Below are 6,579 nucleotides of genomic sequence, written 5' to 3'. Positions count from 1 at the left end.
ATACAAAAATACAAAATATTTAATTTTCTACTTTATATTTGTTTTTCGGGTTTTAAATGTAAATATTTTGAAACAAAAATGAAAAATTCCAAAAAGATTTTATTATTTTTTCTTTACATATTATTTAATTCTTTTAAGTTAAATGTTTTGAGCGTAAAACACGTTAAGGTATTTCATCTTACAATGTCGGGTAAGGATCGTAAATTATAAGGTTATTATTTTATTTATTGATTTATTTATTCATTTATTTAATTGATTTATTTATTTTAAAAAAATTAATTTAAATAAAATAAAATTGAAAAGATATTAAAAACATTGATTTGTTATTTATGGATAACGAATGGGGTTATTTTTAACAAATTACTTCAATTCGTTACCACTCTTATTCGCTTTCGCCACTCTGTATCGAATGACTCTAATTCGTCATCCATCAAGTAACGAATTAAGCACGAATCTCTTCTAATTCGTTATTACTTCATGTTAAGTATTAACAAATTACTCGTCCGTTTGCCACGTGTTACAAATGAGATAACAAAGTGGCTACTTTGTTAATTCAAAATTAACGAATCAGATGATTCGTTGTCTTGGAAAATATGCAGATTCGTTGTATATCGGGAACAATGAATAGCGAAAAGTCCTCATTCGTTCATTCACTATTTCTTCTCTCTTAAACAAACTCTCGCAAATTTTTTTCCAGAAATCTCAATCACCACGAAACCAGTTTTTGTTCATCATTTATGCTTCGTAAGGTACCAAGGATCAAAACGCGATACTTTGCGTCAATTAATATAAACATCTGATGGTTGTCTTAATCGATTAGTCATGTCGGTTTAACTTATAAAATAAAATTTTTAAAACCTAATTTATACTCAGTTTATGTCCCAATGAGAAATATATATTGGTTATCGACGAGGTTCCGAGTTAATTAGAGTACTTTATAGGATATTACATCGTGTATTAAGGTGCTATTGAATCTGGGTTGCAGATTTGACCTTCAATGTTCATATCAATTTTTACTTTGACCCTGGATAGTCAAAATTGAACATTATTTGTGTCCATTCATTATTCGCTAACGAATTAAAACTATTCGTGTTCAATTCGTTATTGATATCATAACGAATCACCTATTTCGTGAATTTTATAACGAATTACATCACATTCGTTCTTTAATTCGTTATTTCTTTAAGAATGATTCGTTATGTCTAATTCGTTGTCCTGCATTGATAACGAATTAAGCAATTCGTTATAACAAAGTACCTTATTCGTTATAACGAATAGTCACTTTCTAACGAAATACACTTAGATTTATTTAAAACATTTTAATAGATTATAAAAATATTTATATTATTTGTTTTTCGTTTTACTAACTCTCAGGTTTTTCGTTTTACTAACTCTCAGGTTTATATATTTTCAGTTGCTGCTTCGGTGACTAATCCTATACCGACCATGATGCTGACTCAACCAATGGACGTTTCGTTTATGAGGATCAGTCGTCCTCAAGGTCATGTGAAGCCGATACCCCAGTCATTCCATGCTATGCCCGTAGAAAATCAGATGAACATGCTCTTGAGTTTGATTCATTTATATGAGAATCAAATGGCAGTTGACCGTCAAGCACAAGAGCAACTCATGAAAAATCAACGTCATCTGATGTGCTACGTCTCATATTGTCAAAAGGAGACAAAAGAGCTTCGTGACATTCTTACGGCTCAGGGTGTGAAAATAAAGGAGCAAGAGGATCTTATTATGCAGCTTACGTGCAAAGAAGACGAATTAAAGAAACTAAAGAATGATGATGAAGATCCTGATGCGTCGGGTGCCGGGGGCAGTAGCCGAAACAAGCTCACGGCTCATCCTCCTGTGCTAGTACAAGTGGTGGTGGTGAACAAGATAAACAGTTGATTGTTTATCAAGAATCGACAAACGTCAAACCAATCGAGTCGGTCAAGGAAAACACTGTGATGTTTGTAGACGATGCGGGTGTTGTGAGAAGCATGGTGAACGCGGATGAGATTGAGGTGGGACAGTTTGTTGATAGGTCCCTGGCACATGAGCAGATTTCGTTACTACTGGGTTTAATTGATGGAGAGCTTGATGCTTTGGAAGCTAAAGTTGATGTTGAGGTTGTGAATGATGAGGAAGTCTTACAAGATCCGGCGATTCCTATGAATACGTCGTTTCTTTAAGAAGATAAGGAGGTCGAGGTTGAGGATGTGACAGCAGAGGAATACCCCAATATTTATCAACGATTCAATGTTGATCAGGGTATTCCTACCTTCAATGAAGAAAACGTCAAAGCTGCTGAAGATCATCTGGAGAAGGTGTCGACGAATAAAGGGAAGATGTTTGAACGGGATGATGATTCGTCAGTTTCTGATATTCAAGGTTGGTTCGCGTGCAGAAACAAGAGAGCACGTAAGATCATTGAGGCGTACAGGTACGTGGATTAAGAGCAGAAGCAGGATGTTGTCACACGTGCTAAAGCTAATCAAAAGACAACCTTTAAAGCCGTGTCGACTGTTAAAGGTGATATCATTTCCTGGCTTTATGATTCTGAATTAAAGGCCAGCATTATTAAATGGGAGAACGATGTTCAATATTATCATAACATCACTGACGTTCTCTCATTACCGTGTTGGGATGTTCATACCCTTGCGAATCGACCTTTTATAAATCGCGGTAGACATCGGAATGCAGAGTGGTATCATCAACATCTGTTATTCGAGGTAAACCGTGGTTTAAATTTCTTTAAGCCACAGATTCTAACCCGTAAATATATTGATGATATTGATCAACGAATGGGTTGGAGGAAGTTGGTGATTAAGGTAAAACCGCCAAAGACATTGAAAGAGGTACCGGTGAAGACGTTCTCACAGAGTTTACATCTCTCCTTCAACCGATGGTAATACGACAATCGTACAAGCGAGGCCGTTATTGTGCTAGGAAAAGGGCTGAAAACGAGCTTTATACGAGGTATCGATCCAATGTGGCTCGTTAACTTATCAGAGACAGATAATGATGTGCTATTTAAGAACAAGATCTTGATCGAGCACCGTAAAGACTACAACCTGGCTATGCAATTCCAGCGTGTGGTACGCGTATGTCATGAATTTGGGATTCATAGTTGTAGAGATTAGCAATCAAGGCGTTTCAAGTAATTTAAAAGACAAAGAGCTCAAGGCGATGGGGTGTTTGTTAGTGCACGGTTTTGTCGTCTCGAGTCTTCGTATTTATTCTTTTGTATTTATTATTATATTGAAAAGATATTTACGTAATTTATGTTAGTTCGTTAATGTAAGGCTAATGCATTAAGGATGTTTAATGAATTAGCTAGTTTGATTAATGTAAAGCCCATTCATTAAGGATGTTTAACGAATGGACTGTTAGTTCGTTATGTATGTTTTCATTCGTCAAGGAATGTTGACGAATGGGGGCATAACGAATCACAGATTCGTTATGCTTTCCTTTTGAGTCTGTAAGTTAACGAACCGGATACCAATTCGTTACGGGATGTGTAACGAATTGGTTCCATCGTCTATATATAGGGTCTTCCATACCCTGTTAATTTAAGTTTTGAGATTTTAAGTAACAAACCTCTGTCTAGATTATCTCTCACTCAATTCTTCAATTAACCTATTACTAATACACATATATAATAACTAATAATATACATATAGATAATCAATTAAGAGTATATCATGAACTAGATCCCTTAAAGTATTAGATCTGATTTTGGTAATTTATATCGTTCAGATTTCTGTGTCTAACATGAGTGTTTTAATTTCATAGTCCTTAATTTCACACTCCACACAACCTAGTTCACATTTTAACATTTAAGCACATTAATTTTAGAAAATACCCAGTTTACCATGAAAGCATGTTGATCAGTCAATTCAGCTTCATCCAGTTTCCCATCTTTTGGTGATTCCAAATCTTGAGGTTGAATCTTTTCCACCTCCTCTTACACATCATCCTCTCCAAAATCAATCTTTCCATGTGGCAATTCCTCGCCATTGAACCAACATGCAAAATTTTCAACAATATCATGCGGAAACATAGTTTGAAAGAAATTAGAAGGGATAGGATGAATCATGTCATATGTTTGTGGTTTAGATTCCTCATATTCTTCATCAATTTCATCAGTAATGTCTTCAATAATGACATCATCTGCTCTACTCTCCACGGCCTTCACCTCTTCTTCCATTACCACAGTATCAACAACTACCTTTTCAGCCTCAACAATCTTTTCCTTGCCAGCTTCCTCCTTAGTCAACTTAGCCACATTTGCTTGTTGAACATAGTTGTTCTAGTTGAACCCCTCGTCTAGTTGAGTAGGATGATAAGCTTTGGTAGGTGATGCTTCAGAAGATTTTTTCACGGATATGAAGATTCAGCATGGTTTGGAGAAATTTGGTGATAGATTACTTGTCGGTTGTAATCTCTTCCGAACGTATTAGCATTGTTGTCACCCACCTCTTTGTTGGTACATTCCCTCTTGAAGTGCCCTTTTTTCTTGCATCCAAAACACCTCACCTTGGATTTATCAAAACTCAGTTTTCATGAAGTACCAACCAAATAGTTATTACCATTGATCTCATTGAATCTTTGAGCCCTTCGAATAACACTCGCCATACACCATCTTATATCCAACATTTCCATTTCCTCTAGGTCTATTTGATCATAGTCTTCCTTGGTCATGTTGAAGTTCCCGATTATCCCAGCAATCATACACTCATATGACTCTAGGACGGATCCCAGAATGTCATATGTTCTTTAACATTTTCAGCCGTCAGACCATTGTTATTCTTGATATTTGTTGCACTATAGAACATCAGGATTTTCTCTTTGAGGTTCAGAGTTTTGATCAGGTGACATTGTTCCAGAATAACTGCTAGAATATTATGGAGTTTGTGCTCTACCTTGTTGATTTCCAACAAATGCAGCTCCCTCGGTACAATAACCAGTTTCTTTTCAACTTGATCTTTGGTCAGACTATCAACTAGCTCAATGGCCATCCCTCTATCAATCAGGTATTTACATTTTCCTCTATAACTTTTCATCACCTCATCCATATTCTCCTTCTTATTAGTTTCTTTTCTAACTCTCTCCATGTTCAAATTATAGTGTTCTTCAAGTTCATCAAAGCTCATCTTGGTCAAGTCTTTTTCTGACAAACCATGCAATCATAGGAATGTTCTAAATCTCAGGGAATCCATGTTCTTCTTCTCCATCTTCCTCTTGATTACATCACTCTCTTTATCCACCAAATTCTGCAACTCCTCATCAGACAAAGGAGTCAGATCTTCAAACTTGTAACCATGTTTAACCAAGCTGACAATCAAAGGGTTGTTTCTTCTTGCTTCATTCAGACTTTTGTGTATGTTCTCCCTCTGCATATCAGTCATTTCAACTTGTGGGGAGATAACAGTTTCAACATTTTTATCAGCATTTTCATCACCAGCACTTTCATCATCTACAAAGTCATCATCCTTTTCTATTGAGTCATCCAATGCTTCTATTCTAGGCTCATTTACATCAGGTACAGCTGTAGGAAACACAGTCTGTATAGGCACAACTTTGACTAGGCTGTCCTTAGGACATTCAACTGAGTATTATGCCATTTCAGTCCTTTGTTTCTTGAGATTTTCCACATCAAATTCAGTTGACCGGCCATCATGCCTTTGATTTTTTCTGACATACTTCTTCTTGAACCTGTTATCATCAACCACCCAAGCATCTTTCTTTTTCATTTGTTTCTCAGCTTGCTTCATCCATTCTTTAGATAATGTTTTCAATACCGACTTACCACCATCATCAGGAACAATTTGAGTATCAGGATTTTCAGGATGATGTTGCTTAAATTGGTATATGACAAATGCCAGAGTGTTATCAATTTATTCAGCTTGTTTCATTTTAATAAAAAGCTTCAATTATCTCTTGTTCAACATCATCTTCTTGATTCAAAGATTTTGTAATTTATGCTTGTTCAAGCAACGTTCATGCTCCTCAAACTCCTCAGCGGTCATAGATTGGGCAATTGTTTCCCTCTTTAGAGTCTCATAAACAACATCAGCATGCCTTTTGGCAGCCTGTTCATCTTCATCTTCTTTTTCACAACAATCTTCTCCTGTGTATCAACAGGTTCATCTTCTTCAAATTCAGCAATTGTTTTCCTTTTTTCTTTTCTTCTTCTTGCTCCTTCTAATTCAGTGGGGAATTTTTCAATGTCATCCATAAGATTTTTCATTTCATTGTCCTCCTAATCAGCCTCCTTTCCAATCTCCTTCTCAACATCATACTCCTGCTCTCCTATCTCAGACTGTTCTGCAAAGTAATCAGTGTCCACAGTCATTCTTTCACCACTTCCCACCTCATCCTCACTCTCCTCATAATGACTGCACAGAGTCTTTAAAGCATCCTCACATACCTCCGCTCTCACATTCTCCTCAACAACAACACCAGTTGCCACAGAAATATCCTCCCCCTGTTTTGGGACAACCGAGGTCTTCTCAACCTCAGCCTCCAGGGCTTGAATTTTCTTCAAGGATTGGGCCAACTGTGTCTACTGCATTCCTCCCC

Source organism: Bidens hawaiensis, unplaced genomic scaffold (assembly GCF_021521415.1).
Source record: "Bidens hawaiensis isolate Kalapana, Puna unplaced genomic scaffold, B.hawaiensis_p1.1 tig00025560_1, whole genome shotgun sequence".
NCBI classification, from domain to species: Eukaryota; Viridiplantae; Streptophyta; class Magnoliopsida; order Asterales; family Asteraceae; genus Bidens; species Bidens hawaiensis.
The sequence above is the reverse complement of the archived record's forward strand: the minus strand, read 5'-3'. Positions refer to the sequence as shown.